This window comes from Symphodus melops (assembly GCF_947650265.1).
Source record: "Symphodus melops genome assembly, chromosome: 14".
In the NCBI taxonomy this organism is placed as follows: domain Eukaryota; kingdom Metazoa; phylum Chordata; class Actinopteri; order Labriformes; family Labridae; genus Symphodus; species Symphodus melops.
In genome coordinates, this window is record NC_136704.1 from 6,308,896 (window position 1) to 6,329,622 (window position 20,727).

The 20,727-nt window shown below is 41.9% G+C and overlaps 1 protein-coding gene across 1 annotated transcript in view; it reads right to left on the reverse strand.

The window, feature by feature from the left end:
• reck (reversion-inducing-cysteine-rich protein with kazal motifs) overlaps positions 1 to 20,727 on the reverse strand; it is a 220,314-nt gene that overhangs the window by 130,431 nt on the left and 69,156 nt on the right. The window lies entirely within an intron of this gene.

Below are 20,727 nucleotides of genomic sequence, written 5' to 3' on the forward strand. Positions count from 1 at the left end.
ATTCCTCCGGGATCTTTTTGAGGTTATCAGCGAGGAGCTGTCGAAGGTGGTCTCGAGTGCTGAACGGTTGATTATTTGTTTGGGGGCTGTCCTCTGTCCACGGGGTCTGATACTTATGCGCGATTTGGATCTGACCATGCGGTGGTCAGTCCAACACTCTGCTCCACGCATGACTCTCGTTGAGAGGACATCTTTCCGGTCATTTTGTCGGACTATTACATAGTCAAGAAGGTGCCAATGTTTTGAACGTGGGTGCTGCCAGGTGGTTTTGTATTTGTTCTTCATCTGAAATATGGTGTTAGTGATGACCAGTTGGTGTTCTGCACAGAGAGAAAGGAGCCGAAGGCCGTTGTCGTTCATCTTCCCAACTCCGTGCCGGCCGATTACCTTATCCCATACCAGGTGCTCCATTCCCACTCTGGCATTAAAATCTCCCATAAGGATGAGTTTGTCTGTGGCTGGTGTTTTTCTTATGGCAGCGTCGAGGGCAAGATAGCAGTCCTCTTTGATAGTAGACTCGGCAGCGAGCGTTGGTGCATAGGCACTAATGAGAGTGGCAAAGCATCCTTTTGCAAGGGGGATGCGCCAGGTCATCAGTCGTTCATTAATGCCAACAGGGGACTCTGGGATATGCTGCAACAGTTTGGTCTTCACTGCAAAACCAACTCCATGAATGCGGCGAGTGCCTTCGGGGACCCCTTTCCAGAAAAAAAGTGTACCCTGCACCAACCTCTGACAGGGAGTCCTCTCCGTGAAGTCTGGTCTCACTGAGAGCTGCAACGTCAATGTTGTATCTTGCTAGCTCTAGGGCCACAAGTGCTGTTCTACGATGAGGCCTGTCAGGTGTCTCAGCCAGATCCAACAAGGTGCGGACATTCCATGAAGCAATATTCAGGTATTTATTTCTTTCTTTCTTCCCACCACGCAGTCGAAAAACACACACACACACACACACACACACACACACACCAGAAAAAAAACACATGCAAAACACTGTACCACTGGAAATTATGAGAAGGCACAGCTGAGATAATTATAGAAATTAAGATATACTATAGAACGTCTGTGTGTGTGTGTGTTGTGAAAGCAATGCGTTCATCAGTATTAAAAAAAAAAAGCATAACTCATGACAGTCTGTTTCTATTTAACATTACATTCTTCTTTTTTAAATTAGGGTTTTATAGCCTATAATGTCTTCAATAAAATAAATGTTGCAGGAAATATTTTACCCCAAAGAATGCAACTAATCTGACTCGTTTGTTTGTTTTATTGCACCAGGCTGTAAAGATGCTGTAAAAACTGTAATGTATACAGTATGTGATTAGTTTGCCCTTTTTATTTTATTATGATGAGAACGTGAGTTTGACACAGAGGGAATCTACCAGTCAGAAACATGTTTTAGCTTCATTGTTATTTACTTTAATTAAGTTTCATATATCGTTAGGTCCCATTAAGAGTGGGGCGTGACTTTTGAGGGAGCACAGAAGGAGGGGGTGAGAATACGGAGAATGGAGGGATTTCTCCACCATTTCTCTACCTAAACTTGTATTGCAGCTTTTAGAAAGAGCCACGAACATCTGATTCGAGCACAAGACCTCAAAAGTCCCCTTCATCCATATCCCTTTGAATTCTCAAGTTTTATCTGCCGTGTATGAGGAACAGGTGAACCTCTGCCAAAACATCCTCTGGTGACACAACATTATGATCGACATCATTGGAGGCTTCTTTTCAGAAAAGAAACAACGAGCTTTTCCCTCTGAGGGGAAAATGAGGGCGGGATGCACGACTATTCAAAAATACTACCAGGTTTCTAATGATACAAAGCTTAATACAAATGGGTGAAGTATCACCTTAAAAATTGATCTGGAGAAAATTCTACAGATAAAACCAGCTTGATGAAATGAACAGCTAGCCGACGGCTCGCTTTGTAATAAAAACTGCAAAAGAACGTTTCTGTTCACGTTCGATCAGTTCTCTTTTAATGTTGCCTTGATTCCTTTCACCAATGAAGAAACAGGTAAAGGGAAAACGTGAGCGAATTTCAGCATGGAACAAACACAAAAAGCTGATGTTGATCTGAGGAAAACATTTCAATCTATTGCACCATGCTGAGTACACAATGTCTCCACAGAGAAAGGCGAAACACTCTATAAACCTTCAAACAGTAACACCTGCCATTTAAAATGTAACTGCAGTTTAAAGCAAGAATAACAGATGCTCTTTAGCTTGTAGATTAAAGATTGACTGCTTTAATTTCTTTGTCTTACATGACAAACAGATAAATGTGACGCACACACTCATCGTGTCTGCCTACGTACAGTTATAGAAAAAAAGCAACAGATTACTTGTGTAAGCGGTAGCAGAGAAATCATCAAGGACACAGCCAAGGCCAGCACTGAGCTGCACACGAGGAGCTCGGCCCTCTGGCTACTGATTAGAGTCCAAGTTCAAACCATTTTCCAAACCCTGTTGTTGTATTTCATGAGGGAAGTCCTGGAAAATGCTGTTACTGTCCGTTGGCTGTGTTCCTCATATGTTGAGTCTGGCACTGTGATATGAAATGTCCAGTCCATTGTAATAATTTAATAATTACAAGTGATTGTCATGTTAAAGATTAAATAGAGCTTTTGTGCTGCCAGATTTACTGTGATCATTCTACTGACTGACTTGCATCTCTGCAGTATTAATGTCAAAAGGTTTTGGGTGAGGTAAGTTGGGATATCCCTACTTTTCTGCACTGATGAAGTAAACTGTGTTAGAATCACCAGTTGAGTGTGACACCTGTATTTTTTCTCTCAAGAGTTTTTAGAGAAGGAAGTTCTTTGTTTTGTTTAGATTCCTGTTTCTTTAGATTAGAGACTCGCTGGGTCCCCTTTTATTTTGATGAGTTTGTTTATTCGGCACAACCACATCGGCCAATTCTCACCCACTCCTCGTGTATTTCTCTTAGTTTTGTTGTTAAAATAAACATTTACTTTTGGGGCGCTGGTGGCGCAGCGGCAGCGTGCGCGTCCCATGCATCGCGGCTATGGCCCTCACGCAGGCGGCCTAGGCTCGCATCCGGCCTGTGGCTCTTTTCCCGCATGTCTCTCCCCACTCTCTCCCTGATTTCCGCCTCTATCCACCTTCCTATCTCTATAATCAAGGCGAAAAGGCCAAAAATAAATCTTAAAAAAAAAAAACATGTACTTTTGATTGCAGCTGTTTTCTGACTAAGTCGTTTTCTTTGGTTGTCACTTACAACTCTGCTGGTTGCCGGGATGTCAAAGTGCCCCTGAATTAAATACATCACTCCTTTTGGAATTTGACATTTTCGTCTGTGATGAAACAGTGGAGCCAACAGGATCATACTTTAGAGTACTCACAAGATTCATCCACATGCATGTATAGATAACCTTTAATGCTTCAATTCTCACTCGGACATATTTGGTCCAGTGAGTGAAGGTAAAACTCTGATTAAACTCATATATTATTTAAAAGCCAGCCAACATGTCTAAACAAACAAAAGTCGGCTAATTATGGGCAGCAATGAACTCAGACAAACGAAATTAAAGATTGTCCAGAATATGTGAATTAAAGGTCTGCAATAAATTAGCAACTCATTTCATCACTTAGTGTGGCAATATTTAGGATGGCTTTATTTGCTGAACTCTCAACAACAGCTGTAAATGTCTCCCCTTGATCAACATTTACATGTATATTTTTTAAAGTCTTTCGCCTCTGTGCACTTCCTGTCAGCACGTGTATCCGATCAGACTTGAAGCTGTTTGTTTGAACAAGTTTACTGACGTTGTTTCCTCCTCTCCAGATCATTGCTTGTGTTGTACTCTGATGTTCGTCGCTTTGAATAAAAGTGTATGCTAATTGAATAGTAGAGTTGTAAGAGAAGTAGAGCAAAGAAAATGTGAAAATAAAAACATTTTCTCCCACAATATAGTGGACCCATCATTCATTCACTCTGCTCCCTGGATTTATTTGTTTTTTGGATTTTTGTTCTCATGCCTTTCTGGAGGTTTTTGGATTTATTATTTGAGTAAGTTTTGCCTTTTGTTTAATAAACAGTTTTGTTTTGCTGCACTTGGCTCCTCCTCCCTGTTTTCTGCCCACACCTCTGACAGAATGAACCGAAAAGAGACTGAGGGGAAAACACAGAGACTAAATAGACATGGGGTAATCAGACGCAGGTGAGACTAAAAAGACAGGTGAGGACAATCAGGACAATCAAGACAGGAGGGAAACGGAGAGCAAAGAACACAAGACCAGAACACTGATGACAACTACAAAGTAAAACCTGACACCGAAAACACAACCTAAACCAGATCATACAAAATAAAACGGGAAACACTAAAGACTAGACAAAGAAACATTAAACACCAAACTAAGAACCTTAAAACACAACTAACACAGGAAACAAGCTTACAGACAACATAGGTTGCAACACAACAACACAAGGATACAGGGAAACACACTAAAGACTAAAGTAAACCACACTAGGTATTATACATACACAGAAAGAATGAAAACTAAAACAAGATGAAATACAGAAACAAAACCAAACCATGACACAGCAGAAGTTGTGTTGCCATTGATTTTATATCTCTTTAAACTTGATTAATCGTGTGCAATGAATTTCTGCCAACAATAAAGTGTAAAACATGTATAAAACATACAGAGCTGTGAAATTCCAGTTCAATGTGTTACACTTTATCCACTTGGAATTATTAATATTGAACCTATTATGCTGCTAAACATCCAGCTGATTCCACTCACTCACTTGAGTCCCGGTTGAAAGACGTTTTCTTTTTTTTCTACAGTTGCCGTTCCTTTTTTCTGCCCTTTTCCCAGTTAAGAATTATGAAGGCTGCGTTAGCAATGATGAATAAAAATTCTGACAGCTTTTTGGGTGCAAATTCAGTTGGCTCTTTGAGCTACACAACATGGCGAACCATTCACGGAAAGAGCAAGCTCAAATCCATCAGCAGAGCAAAATCATGAAAGATGATTACATGGATTACATGCACAGCATTTATGCGGTGAGGAACATTACGTCAGCTAGCGATCAGACACTCAATCCAATCAATATTTCTCTGTTGTGACATTCCAACAAGAGTAGGTTATGCAGAGCCTTGACATCATCATCCCAGGGATCATGTCAGTAAATTCGAGTTAAAACACAGAATTCGCTTATCCTGTGCGAATGGCCGCCTGAAACACAGAGGTAGTGTGGTAACCTTTAAATCACATGAGGTCCCCAGGTAATACTAGTCCCGTGTGAATAGGACTTAACGTTTGATTTTCAAGGGAAATAAAGGATAACAGGCCCAATACAATGCAGACACAGTGGCACTGTGCCTCTTTTGACCAGCTCCATGCTTTTTGGAATTCAATAAAGTTGTAAACAAGAGCTCAGTTACAATGTGACTTGATGAGGACATTGAGAGGAATGTCAAGTTTGGAGTTTTTTCACCATAAGACACATTTAAGTTGAATGTGTGCAATTAAGTGTTAATAATTACATGTAGGCTTTGTGTTGTTGACATGATGGCCCTAAACAGTATCAGACTGCCTTTGAGCCTCACGCTGGTATCTAATGCACTTTTTCAATTCACTTTCAGACCTATGCCATTCATGTATCAAATATTCCCTTTTCATCACATATATTTGTCTTTCATCTCACAGCACAATTCCCAAAAGCCCTTGCAGCTTTCTCTTATGTTATTTGCCTTCATGTGTTCTGTCTTTTATAATGTGGAACATTTAAAAGCACTACTTTTCCAAAGCGTAGTTCCCATTTGTGAAAGTAAATTATGACACCTTGTTCCTCTGTTGTGTGTGGCAACAAATAATTAAAGTTGCTCGTGTGACACTAATCATGACAGAAAGGAATAGCCAAAAAGATGAAAAAAATATCATGCCATGAAGTTTCTCTTGCTGAACATTAAATTTGCCATCTTGTTTCAACATTCCTTCCACTGTGGAGGATTTTTTGAGCGTAATGTTGCATCTTGGTAAGGCTTAGGATGTGAGGTCCAGCAACAACAACATTTTACTTCCTGTGGGGGAATAATAACATTTTCTGTCTCGAGCTGTGTCCAAAGAATCTGTTTCTGAGCAGGTACTTAATGGATTGGTTTTGGCATACTAAAGCCAAACAAAAACAAAAAAAACTCACCTCAGCCTGCTCATGTCCCAAACTGATCTGCTGCTTGTGCAAGAAAAAACATTTGGTTTTGCAGGTGCAAGTCTCGTGGACAGAAAAAATGGATTTACTGAGCCTGGACACAGATTGATATAGAACAGTGTATGTCGTTTCCCTTTGTTAGAAAACAGCAGTCAAAATAACATTCAGGGAGCTACCGCTCTTTTTGTCCATCTCTGAATGTAACTTTCATCTCTGAAAATGAAAAGTCTATCAGAGTAAAGTAAATGGTAAATGGTCATGAGCTTGTATAGAGCTTTTGTAGTCTTCTGACTACTCAATGCACTGCAGGCTTCTCTAGGTAAGCAATTAAGCTGACAGAAAAGCTGGCAAGGAAACAAGGGCAAGGTTGGCAGATTGCCTGTGATCCAGCATCTCAAACATCCCTGTACTTTTACTGAATAGCTTTTTGTAAATGATTTGAATTCACAGTTTAGTTTTGGGGGTCAGTTAATGCATTCAGATACAAGTTAATTATCTCCAGGAGCAAAACTTTGACCACATATCAAAAAGCCTAATTTGAAATAGTTTGGAGTTTCGGACAAACGTTGTCATAGGAACAGTTGAAGGATATGCATACACAACTCAGACAATTTTTAGACATAAGTTCCACACTTATCATTAGTACACAGTGGAAGATTTTATGTGTGAGACTTGTCCTCACAACTTTTTTTAGTTTAGAGGATAGGTAGTGCCATGAGCAGGAGGTCAAAGATGACTCAAAATAGAGGTTTGGCTTTGATATCACTATGAATATAAAAGATTTATTCAAATAATAAAAAAAGGAAGTTAGAAACAGGTTGGTGAGGCATTCAGAAAAACTCTACTTCAATGATATTATCAAGTCGCCACAGGTTTTTCAATCAATGCTCGGGGCAGTTACCTGTTGTGATTGGACACTAAGGGCGTGATCACACTGACAACCTGTACGGCGCCCAAGCACGCTTCACCCCTAAAGTCCAGTTAGTTTGGTCAGTGTGACTGTGCTCAGGTACTTTACACTTCCTTGGCTTTGGCACACTTTGGAGATGTGTGCTTGGGTACGGTACTCTTCATGCATGAGCACAAGCACGCAGGTCCACAACGCCACAAAGTAGCTGTCATGTTCGCCGATGTGAGGTCACGGACTCAACAGCGCATCTCTTTTATTTTATTAAATTCATTTATAACTGTATCTCAATTAAAGGACTGAAAATACAAAATACAAAAATCAGTAAAGCAGCCATCATGCTCCCTGTGTTGTCCATGTGCAAACTCAACTGTGTGTGATTTTTTTTTTTTTTTTATAAAATCGAGCACACTTCATACATGTGTCAGAAAGTATGTGGAAAAGTTAATCCTGTTAAGGCACGATCCTGTTTCAAGTCAGCACACAGACTACATAATTTATAGGTTGATCATTTTATGTAAAGCAAAACCTTAAATATATTCATTTGTAGTTTAACTCTACAGCCCAATTCCCATCTGGAACACACTCCACAAGTGTCTTAAAATAGACTTGTATTGAAACATCCCAGTAGTTTCGAAATTGGACTTTGAACAAGTATATTCTCACAGTCCCCATGAGAAGCTGGATGCTCACTGCCTCCTTTAGGTTTGTGGATCATCTCTGTAGACATGAGCTATACGCTCCGTTTGCATTCTTCAAGCCAAACATGTTTGCCACCTAACATGTAACATATACATTTGTGGACCAGTTTAGAATGCATGTTTTGGACTCAGCTGGTGTGAAATTTCCTGTGACATTTAAATCACAACGCTTCTGCCAAATTCTTCAAATGCCAACAAAAAATCGTTTTATGTTAGTCCCTGTATAGAGCTTCTGCTCCGGTGAAGACCAGAGGGAACAATCTGCGGGTGTGATTACAGCCATCTGAAGCGTTCAAAGCCCAGTGCTATGCAGCCCCGAATGCCAATCTGTTCACAGCTTTAAAAATCCTCATTACAGCAAAGGTCTTATTTAGTTTAGAACACCATTTATAGGTTAACATATTGGTCAAATTATAGAGATGTTAAAAAATGGCAATATGGCCTGAACAAAATCTAGTAAATTTCCCAGATCTCATACAGTCTCTTAGTGTTTACTGTGGCTTAACCAAATACCACAAAAAACGTCCACATTTGTGATAAACAGGAGCTATTGTTCAAGGTGCAGCACCTAAATACCCCCAAATACTTTTTATAGTTTTAATTATAACAGAGATGCGCTGGGGATCAAAATGATTAAAGTTGCCAAAATTCACCCTCGCCTCCTTTATGCAATGCTTTTAATTGAATATATATAAAATAATATAAAAACATAGACGGACCCACAACATGGACACAAACAGTTAAGAAGTTATCTATTGTTGTCAGATGCAGTGTAGCGGAGTGAGGTCTTTGAGCTGGGTGGAATATTGAAGACTTCTAAACACAAGAAAAGACAAGAGTCATAGCACAACCTTAAGATTTCAAAAATGTGTACAAAAGAGCCTGACTAGAATACCACGATGGGGAGATGGACGATTTTGGCGACGGGTGGAAAACTGAGCCGTCTTTTGTAATGTGGAGTGTGTCGGTAGCTTGATTGCAAATAAGCAGCAGGTTTGCAGGCCTGATTGGTGGCAAGGTGTGTGGATATAAACGGGCCGTATGGTCAGTCAACATGAGTGCAGCTATTATCTATAAATAAATAAGTGATGGATGTAGCCATTTAATGTTGCTTTTATGGTTTCTTTTGATGGAACTTTAAATGGTAGAGTTTTGCAGTAAAAAAACAAAACCCTCAGATACCCAGCCTGCCTGCACAGCACCTGCAAGCTGCTCCACTGAACTGCTGCTGCTTATACTGTTTTGTTGTTTCCAAAGGCTTTTTCCCCATTTTCAATCCAGCCAATTTTCTTCAGGTGGCAGCGTGCTAAGCAAGTCAACCTCGACATCCCTCTCCCCAGCTCCACCTGCGGGACGTCAAGGCATTCCCAGGCCAGATAGATTATATAATCCCTCTAGTGAGCTGTGGGTTTCCCCCAAGACAAGCAGACCTCCAAAGTAAGGCACCAAGGATGCAATCTAATCCAATTTCTGAACTAACTCAACCAGGTAGGTCGTTTAAATGCAAATGAGTAGCGACTCCGAGGCTCAGGTCAGCCAACCTACAGAGGAAAGTTATTTCAACAACTTGTTTCCAAGATCTCGTTCTTTTGGTCACAACACAGAGCTCATGACCACGAGTGAAAGTCGAAACATAAATCATCTGGTTAACAATCAATCAATCAATCTTTATTTGTATAGCGTCAATTCATAACAGGTGTTATCTCGAGACACTTTACAAAAGCAGGTAAAGGACCTTACTGTTTGTCTGTTAACATTAAAGAAAGAGCAGGTAACAAGACCATGCTCATCGTTATGTTTACAAAAAGCAGGTAAAGGACCTTACTTAACAGAAAGCATTGCCTCCATGGTCCGCTCCTGTGTTAATGCTGATACTTCTCCAACCTGCATGTCCATCTACAAACCCATTTTACCCTCACTCATGAACAAGACACTAACAGACCTGGAGGTGCTGCTCCTCATCATGACCACTTTGCTAATGAATTGTTGGACCACTGAAATGGAAAATTGTAAGCTTCCATTTCTGGAATGCAGGGCTCCTGCAGGCAATGTGAATCCTCACCCTTTAAAAACCTTCACAAGCAAAGGTTTAGATTAATAAATCGAGCAACGTTTGCCCTACGCTTCAGTCTTGAATGAACTGCTCACTGGCTAAACTCATTATTGGCAACCATTTGGTGCACCTCTCCTCCACATTGTCTCCCTAGTATTCCTATCTGAGAGGCCCCAAAACACCCTTGAAAAAAAATCCTGATGTGCTTATATGCAACAAAGGGAAAACATTTCACTTTTAGGGTGGAATTGGATTGTCCCTCCTATCCCCTTTTTACTATCCTCTTCACCTTAATGCCTGGGAAAACATCATTAGGTTAAGGAAAGATGTCAGGGAAAGTAATAAAGTGACGGCAGAGGTTAATGACGTTGGTAAAACTACAATTTTTCAAAAAATGGACTGCTAAAAGAGCGTCTTAAAAACATTCTTCTCTGCCTTCTTACTTGTGAAATAATCTTAATCACCCAAAGGTTGGAAGTGAAATGAAAGGAATATGGGCTACATGTAACAAAAGTGAAACCACATGGTTGTCCACTTGTAAATCAACATTAATCCAAAATAAGATAAGATAAAATGAATTGCCTTATGCTAATTTACTGTGAGCATTGTTAAATTTATGGAAGACATGCATCAAGTTTTAGGCATACAAATGTACAATTGCAAAAGCATCCTTATGTGAATGAAAAATGTTGAATTATGTTGAGCATCATCATTAGTTTTCAGGAATGGTCGAACACACAAGTTGCTTTAAATGTTGCTTCTGCAAGGAATTGTGGGACAGCATTATCTCAGCTTCTTTCAGAAAGGATGGTCCATTCTTTCCTATGCTAAAAGTGGTTAAAAGGGATGCATAGACGCACCTTTCCTTGGCTTTTAGAGAATGCTAACAGATCTTATCATGGCCGACACTTAAAATGTTTCTGGGTCGTTTCACTTAGTTAGAAACCTTACTAAGCAAAAAACTCAATTTGAATGCACCCCATGTCTTTTACAATCCTGATTAAATTTGAACATTAAATACCGACGATCCTTAGAGCAAAAGTGAAAAGCCCTTTTGAAGTGAGAAGTACCGGTTAAGAGCAAACAGCACTCGCATTCATTTTTCCCAGCCTCCTTTTGTCAGTGATGTTCGCTGAAGCTAATGGCACCATTAGAGATTCCGACTAATTATTTGAAAAAACAAAAACAACCCTCTTACCGGAGTTTTGGCTAGATGTTAATTCAATTAGTTTAGAGTGAAAATGAATACCAGACTGAAGATGACAAAAGTGGAAGTATTTTGGAGTCCTTGATAAAAGTTGGTCCCATTGGAGACTAATTTATCAAACCTGAGATCATCTTGTCTCTGAGTACACCGCCTTCTAACTGCACTTTTGGCTGGATGCTAGCCAACCAATTGAATCATCATTATGAGCTGTCCGGGTGGTCTAAAGCCTAGTTTATGCTTCTGTGTCGCACAACGACGTGTCTACAGCGTAGACGCTGGTGTTGTAGCCACTCGGGGTGTGTAGCTGTCTCTTTGTTATTGTTTCAGAGGTTTGCAGAGGTGGCCTGTCCGACCACTAAACCAATCGAGGCTGAAAACGGGTGAATTTAACACAATCATTAGCACACTGAGGGACCTGGATGGAGGAATGCACTTTTACTTTAAAATGTCAATGGGCCGATTTCGCAAATACAGCCTCTGAAAATATTTCTGTTGTGACCGGAAAAGCAACTGCTGGAAATGACGTTCTGAGGGGACCGAACATAGTCCTTTATTCGTTCATGTCGATGTGACGCGTTGTCAGGATTTTTTGGAGGTGAGGCTACGGCACGAAGCGTAGGGGACGCAGAAGCATAAACTAGGCTTCAGACACCTGAAATAACAACAAACTATGCTGTTCCTTCCGTTTCCACATACAAACAAAATCTGACTAACTTGTCAGAAATTGATCTCATACGTCACATTACATACGTCAGGTACGTGTTTCTGTTAATGGGTGTGTGTTAAAAAATGTTTTCATCTGTTGATACGGGGTCGCCGGTGGTGCAGCGGCAGTGCGCGCGACCCCACGTATTGAGGCTCAGTCCTCGCGCGCAGGCGGCCCGGGTTCGCGTCCGGCCTGTGGCCCATTTCCCGCATGTCTCTCCCCACTCTCTCTCCCCCTTTCCGACTCTATCCACTGTCCTCCCTCTACAATAAAGGCAAAAGGCCAAAAACAAATCTTTAAAAAAAAAAAAAATGTTTTCATCTGAAAGTGATCCAAACAGAACTATAGCCAATAATGGTATAGATTTTATTGAGCATGCCAGAGTCGCTGTGCAGGTTGACTCCGCCTCTGTTGTAAAACGCTGCTGTCGCTGCATGTCTCCAGGTGTTGCAATAGTTCATGTTAGACATTTGTCTTATTCAAAGCATTAAAGGAAAGTTTGGTCATTTCCTCCAGATACACTTTTTAAGTTTTTGGTTGAAATTGTCTTTATGTCCCGACAGAAATAAATCACTGATGTGCTCTGAAAAAGGAACAAAGAAAATCCCTCACCCGTAGAAAGCTGTAAACACGTAAAAACTTTGTCCAATGTTTGCACTCAGTTCTAGTTTTATGAACCAATCATGCCTCCCTGTCTCCCTGCTTGCTCTCTACCCCATGCATGCACAGGCCCACAGTCAAAGCATGAGCTGAAATCTGCTTTAGGCATGTCAGTGAGGGGCACGGCTTTTAAGGGAGCAGGGTTTTGCGTAATTAACTTTCTATTGCTGTATATACATCTATTAAAGGTCACATATTGTGCAAAATACAATTGACTTAAAAAAACAACACTAATATATCTGTCAATAATATGTCAGTCCAGTTCGCTGCTCTTGTGGTTGAACGGTGGTGCTTCTCTGTTCCTTTCAATTGCCCCTCGGGGATAAATAAAGTTTCTTGAATTGAATTGAACAGACACAAATGGGCAGTTTGAGCTAACATTTTCCAAAAAGTGGAGCAGACAAAAGACGGAGATGACGGACTCTTCTTATAATTTGGGAATGTGTTTCCTTTATGACAACACTAACCCCAGTAGCCCCTCCCCCAGGTGGGTGACACTCCCACAGCTAGGTGTCTGTTCACACTGTAAGCAGTTGAGCACAGCATGGTACAAAGAAACAATTAAAAAGAGCTTATATGAGGACTATTGCCCCAGTTCACTTTTTAGCGTTAATAAAGTCAAAGAGATCCTCAAACATAATCATTTTCAGAGTAGTCTTCAGATTATCTTCAGAGCCCTTTTACATTCAATTACTGTGCTTCACCAGCTGTCGACTGAGCACTGTGTACTCCCTTATTGCTACGTCCGTTTTTCTTCTTGTGACGAGAATGTCAGAGATTAGAGGTTTGAGTTCAGAATGAGTCACTACTCTGTGTGTCAGCATCGATCCTCATCATAATTACTCTCCTCCTCACATTTGTTCACAGAAAAACAAAATGATGCATCTGGATGATCAGTCTCGAAGCATTTGAGGAATATATGAAAAATCCATGAAGACTTTAAATATACTTTCTGTTTTACTGGGCACAAAAGACTCATCCATATTACTGTCAAATCAGAATTAAACTAAAATCAACAGATGTTGTTTGGCAGGAGACTGATCAGGCGTGACTGTGTTTGCTATTATAGAAATGTAGGGGGCTCCGCCTCCACTGCTGCATACATTTAGGCCTTAGGAAACCTTGTAAAGCTGATATCCTTATAAGATCACAAATCAGAAGCCTTCTTTTGCATCACGTTTGTTCACTTTACTGTGTCTGAATTCATTGGTTGCATTTTTGGAAAGGCACATTTGTAGACTGAAAATGATGATGCTTCCAGTGCAAATTCTACTTTATATATTGGTAATTGTTTCTTATATTTTATTTTATTTAAATACTTGCTATTTTAGCCTTATATCCCATGTTCACTGTTTTTGCACCAATACACCAAGACAAATTCGTTGCATTTAAATGTCACATTCTCACCTGTGCGCCGATGTGAGTGGCAGCACATTCAGTAGCTCCGTCCCTGTCGTACTCGTCTTGATATGTTATTCGTTTGTTGTGGCTCTGTGCCAACTTCTACTTTTATAGTTTTTATAGTACACTTTCAGTGTATAACTTTATGTATCCTATGGATACTTTTTCGTGTTTTCGCGGAAATAGCAGCGGAAAACTTTCTTATTCAAGGGAGACGCTGCTCTCACTCCGGACAGCGGGACAAGCCGGCATCGTTCACCCGATACCAGAGGAGCTGAAGCAGCGGTACAGAGGCTGTAGAGCTGGGGCTAAGCTAAAGGCTAAGCTAGCGGCTAAGCGATGGAAGTACAAGTCCTCGGTTCCGGTGATAGTTATGGGGAACGTAAACTGTCTAACCAACAAGACAGACGAGCTGGCTGCTCTTGTGAGGAACAACCAGACATTTAGAGAGTGCAGTTTAATGTGCCTCACAGAAACCTGGCTGACTCAAAACACCCCGGACGCTAACGTGGATCTACCGGGTTTCACTACAGTGAGAGCGGACAGAGACACGAAACGCAGCGGCAAACGGAAAGGAGGAGGACTCGCGCTGTTTATTAACAACAGATGGTGCCACCATGGACATGTTACTGTAAAGGAGGTAACGTGCAGCAAAGACATCGAACTGCTGGCGGTAGGTCTCCGTCCTTACTACATGCCCAGGGAGTTCTCCCACGCCATTGTTGTTGTTGTTTACGTCCCCCCGCTAGCACACGTTGAGACTGCGTGTGACGTCATCCACTCGAACATCTCGAGATTACAAACACTGCACCCTGATGCTTTCATTGCCATCTCAGGGGACTTTAACCATGTTACATTGAACTCCACACTACCGGACTTTCACCAGTTTGTAAGCTGTCCCACCAGGAAGAACAGGACAATAGACCTCTTGTATGCAAACGTGAAGGACGCCTACACTGCCACCCCCTTACCACCTCTGGGGAAGTCCAATCACAACCTGGTCCTACTCAAGCCACAGTACAAGACTAAGATCCAGAGACAACCGGTAACTACACGCACCTTCAGAAAGTGGTCTCCCGAGGCAGAGGAGGCCCTCAGAGACTGTTTTGAGACCACTGACTGGAGTGCCCTGCAAGAGACTCATGGTGATGACATTGAGGGGGTCACACACTGCACAACTGACTACATGAACTTCTGTATGGACGTTGTGGTTCCCACTAAAACTGTGCGCTGCTTCCCGAATAACAAGCCCTGGATCACCAGCGATGTCAAGGAGATCCTTAACAGGAAGAAAAGGGCATTCAAGGAGGGAGACCAGGCAGAGCTGAAGCGTGTGCAGGGGGAACTCAAGGTTAGACTCCGAGAGGCAAAGGAGGAGTACAGAAGGAAGGTAGAACAGAAGCTGCAGCAGAACAACATGAGGGAGGTCTGGGAGGGCATGAAAACCATCACAGGCTGCAAGAAGAAAAACAACAACGCAGAAGACGGGGACCCTGAGAGAGCAAACCAGCTCAACTTGTTTTTTAACAGGTTTGACAGCCCCGTCGCTGCAGCCAGTGCCTGTCCCCCCAGCAACCCTCTACACACCCCCTCCCCCCCTCTCACTCCCCCCAACACCTCCACCAGGACAAACACACTCTCCAGAGACAATCCATCCCCCCTCCCCCCCACCATCACCAGAGACCAGGTGAGCAAGGAGCTGAAGAGACTCCGCCCCAGGAAGGCAGCAGGCCCGGACAAGGTGTGTCCCAGGATGCTAAAGGCCTGCTCTGCTGAACTGGGGGAGCCACTTCAGCACGTCTTCAACATGAGCCTGCGGCTTGGGAAGGTTCCTGTGCTCTGGAAGACCTCGTGCCTCACCCCGGTCCCCAAGAAGAAGAAGAAGTGAAGTGAGCCAGGCGACTTCAGACCAATCGCTCTGACATCCCACGTTATGAAGACCTTTGAACGGCTGCTGCTCCAACACCTCAGACCCCAGGTCCAACACGCACAGGATCCCCTGCAGTTTGCATACCAGGCAAAGGTGGGCGTGGACGATGCCATCCTCTATCTTCTACACAGGGCTTACTCTCATCTGGACAAAGGGAGCAGCGTGATGAGAATCATGTTCTTTGATTTCTCAAGCGCTTTCGACACCATCCATCCCCTCCTACTGAGAGACAAGCTGACCGAGATGAGGGTGGACTCGCACCTGGTGAGGTGGATCACGGACTACCTCACAGAGAGACCACAGTACGTCAGACTGAAGGACTGCACATCTGACACTGTGGTCAGCAGCACCCGAGCACCACAGGGGACTGTGCTCTCCCCTGTCCTGTTCACCCTGTACACCTCTGACTTCCAGTGTAACTCTGAGCTCTGCCACATGCAGAAATACTCGGACGACACTGCGATAGTTGCTTGTGTCAGGGATGGACAGGAGGAGGAGTACAGGAGCCTGATCGAGGACTTTGTGACGTGGTGCAGTGCCAACCATCTGCAGCTAAACACCTCCAAGACCAAGGAGATGGTGGTGGACTTCCGAAGGAACAAACCACATCTAGAACCTGTTTCCATCGGGGGGGGGGTCGACGTGGAGGTGGTCAGGACCTACGGGTACCTGGGGCTGCAGCTGGATGACAAGCTGGACTGGTCGCCTAACATGGACACTACCTGCAGGAAGGGACAGAGTCGTCTGTACTTCCTGAGAAGGCTGGGGTCCTTCAACAACTGCAAAAAGCTGCTGCAGATGTTCTACCAGTCTGTGGTGTCCAGCGTCCTCTTCTATGCAGTGGTGTGCTGGGGAGGAAGCTGCAAGAAGAGGGACGCAGCACGCCTGGACAGACTGGCGAGGAGGGCCGGCTCTGTGGTGGGTACAGAGCTGGACTCACTGGTGACAGTGGTAGAGAAGAGGTCTCTGGACAAAATGCTCTCCATCATGGACAACACACACCACCCTCTGCACAGCACCTTCACCGGGCAGAGGAGCATGTTCAGTGACAGACTGCTGTCACAGTCGTGCTCCACGGACAGACTCAAGAACTCTTTTGTCCCCCTGGCCATAAGACTGTACAACACTTCACTGTCACGGCAGGGAAGTAGCACACGGTGAACCCTGGACTCATTTTTCACTTTTTTTTTTTCTCACTCCTCATCTGCACTGCTGACCTCAGAGTCAGCCCCCAGCTGGACACTTTAATGCATATTGATAGTCACCTTACTGAGCACAGGTCACTTTAATGATAATCACCCTAATCATGTCTGGTTTCATCCTACTGTTGTGTTATGCTACATCTGTAATGGTTGACATGATCACCCTCAATAGTTGGGTACTTTAATGGCAATCACCCTAATCACTCCTGGTTTCACCTTATTGTTTTGGACACTTAATGCTAATCACTGCTCCTTTATGTTGCTGAGCCCAATTTGCATCCCTGCATTGACTGTTTAACGACTGTACTCACACCTCTGGCACTACCTCAAAGACCTCTGTACATGCACATGTAACTAGTTTCTAGAAGGTCAGCACTTTGTTTCTAAGGCTCTTTAACTGTTTACAGGTCTCTTTTAATCAGCACATGTTTTTCTCTCCTCACAGGTTATGTACATACTATATAAGTTTTAAGTCTAATGCTAATGCTAACTGCACAGGTTTCACCTTTACTCTTAGTCACATACGGGCTGCTAAATCTGGTTTGGGGGATTATTGTATACAGAGGGGAGGGGGGACAGCAGGTGTGTATTGTAACCAATGTCTTGTGTCCTGCCTGTCTGTATACTGCTACTGGATGCCCTGAATTTCGCTCGGGATCAATAAAGTATCTATCTATCTATCTATCTATCTATCTATCTACTTGGTAATAAAAAGTGATTCTGATTCCGATCCTTTGTTGCTCAGCACATCTCCAGATTTAATTTGGGCAAATTCAAATTATCTGTTGAAATTTGAAAAGGTGATTTCATTTTCATATGTAAGTAATCGCTTTCAACTAAGTTGAAAATCTGGTGAAGTAAATGTAAGAAAACAAACTGCGTAGGCGTGGAAGGATGAATCTTTGGTTGTCCTTCAAAGTTACGCCTGAACTGGGATACTAGTTCCCTGTTTTACATGGTGGTGACAGAGCCCAACTTTTGTTCACAAAACAATACGGTTTTTTTGGGCCAATATTTCACAACATTAAAGATTAATATTGCATTTTAGATAACCCTTTGTAGTGTCACTATACTGTCATAGGCATCAAGTTGTGCAATAACTGGTACATCTGGTAAAGCACTGAACTTGAGTTGAATTGAGGTTATGCATTGAGTGATACACTAAAATATTAAATACATTGGAGCAAAGCTAGATACATTAGGACAATATTTTTTAGCAGAATGATCTAACTTCTCTGTATAACGCTTGTGTTTGAAGCCTTTATCATCCTTGTCATTTATCTGGACAAAATGACATGAAAGCATGCGAGGCAGACGCTCAATTTACAGCAGAATGGCTTCGTTCACGCCATGCAAGCTAAGAAAGTATGTGTGAAGGAGAGAGAACCTCACTCCCTGTTGTGTTTGTATCTCCATGGATGAAATATTAATGCCGTATTCCTTCAGCACACTTCACACGTTTTATATGTTGAAATCTCAGAGCTGTACGATGATAGGTTTTTGTGGCAAGGCGAATATTTGATCACGTATTTGTGTCCCTCTTAAGCTTTCATGAGAAACGCATTAGTGATGGATACCGTGGATGAATATCATTTGTTGTCGGATCAGAAGCTTCAACAATGAATATGATTAAAAAGTCAAAGCTCATCTTTCACTGCGGAAGCTGTGCGTTTGCTGTGTTTGGGGTTCCAGGTGTGAACGCTGAGCTGGGATTGTGACTCAAATTGTGATGAAACACAGAAATAAACAACAAGACTTAATGGGTTGTGGTATTGCTTCTTTTATATTTCATGAAATATGCTTCCTGCTGAATTCTTTCTCTTTGAGATTCCTGACATTTTTACAGAGTCTAACACTGATGATAAAAGGAGAGGACAACACTCAACGGGCATAAAAAGCATTGGACGATTTGGTTAAAAAGAAGAATCAACCTTTAAAAACCCAGAATGAGTTACAACAGTCAATGTAATGAAAGAAGACCTGCTCTGCTGCTTGGACTGACTGCTGATTGGTTCAGTTACACTCGAAAGGACCTCATTTATAAAATATGGAAAGGAGAAATGAGCTTCCTTTCAGAAATGATGTTTCTTTGGCTCCCAACTCATCAAACACAGCAGGAAAGTGACCCAACTCTCCAAAATATAATCCTTCAAAGTGTTTAGGCTCGACTCATTCATGAACGTGTGTTGTTGTTTTTTTATTGAACTTCATGTTTAACAGAGCTGTATGTCTCTTTTGCTATAACGGTCAAGGCAAAGTAAAGTATCTGTAAAGTGATCAAACCTAATTAATTATTCACATGAGGAGAAGTTAGCACCTCTGAACCGCCTATGCTTTTTATACCCTATTTGAATGCTTTTATTTTGAAAGTCTAATTAAGTTCTGTAAAGTTTTCATTGCCAATTCAGAACAGAGACCCCAACATTTCCAAAAAATGATGCTGTGGGCACCTAGTTTAACGTGCATATTTTGAAGCATAAGGCCAGGAAAACAGCTGGTTGTATTTGACAAGTTGGGTGTAGGGACATGTTGCAGCAGGACTTTAAAGACACGATCAATATGTATGAATAATTCAACATTTGGGGAGATCTTTACCCTAGAGATGAAATGATTACATGGGCTGGGCATGGAATTCACGACTTTGAAAAAGGCGCTGCAGTCAGAACATGTGAAGTATTCAATCTTTTCATCTCACTCTCAGAGAAAAAGGTTGTTTTTTTTTTTCTCTCTCAAATTGTTGAACTTTTCTTCCAGCTGAGAAATAATTCATCAGGAGCAGTTTGAACGCTTTAGTTTTCCCTCTTCTTAAGTAACATTGAATCAAATCAAACACTGACCACTGACACAATCTTGTTAAGTAAAAACTTTTGTTGGCTCCATTGGTCACAAAAATGAAAAAAATAACCATATTCATAATAATAATAAAAATATTAATAATAATAATAATACAAATAGTAATAGATGGAGGAGCCGTGTTGAGGGTTCCCTGCTACAGAGCTGCCTAGCACAGTAATACTGTTAGAGAGGGGGACACATTGTGCTGTACAGGCAGAAAGGGGACAAAGACGGGACAACACAATATAATACATTCGGGAGTACAAACACTTCATAATTGTCATCATGCAAGAAGAATAACAGCTATCTGTCATGGCACATAGGTGATCATTATCTCAATCACATACATATCAAATATAGAGACATTTCTTAACAAATATAAAGTTATTGCATTTTTTATTATTACTTCATATAAGACACTATATGCAAAGGCATACTGTGGAAATCATTTCTACCCAAAGAGGATTGTGGGTAGTGACTGTGTGATTGTCATTTGTTATTAAATGGCTTCTAGTTCATATGTACAGATGCGAAGCATCCCTTTTAATGCTTGTCAGAGCGACTGGCCCCACACAGAGGGAGGGGAGCTAGGACTTTAAAGATGCTTTATCTCACAATGTTTCACCTGCTGCTGCTCAAACAAACCTGGTAACACTTTGGAAGATGAGGTGATTTAGGGCGACTGATGTGGATTTTTGGGCCAATACAGATATTGATGTTGTGCCGATATCTCTCTTAGCTTAGCTTTATGTTCGGTCAGTAGAGCTAGATGGATGTAGATACACATGTATTAAGTTGATCCCTCAAAAGCAGTGATCAAACACTTTGGGGAAAGATATTATGAAGACAAGGCGGTCACTCAATGGGAAAGTAACGACACGTGTGTGCATCTCCGCCTCACACTCTTCGAGAGTTATAATCCTTGTTGTGATCCATATAGCGCC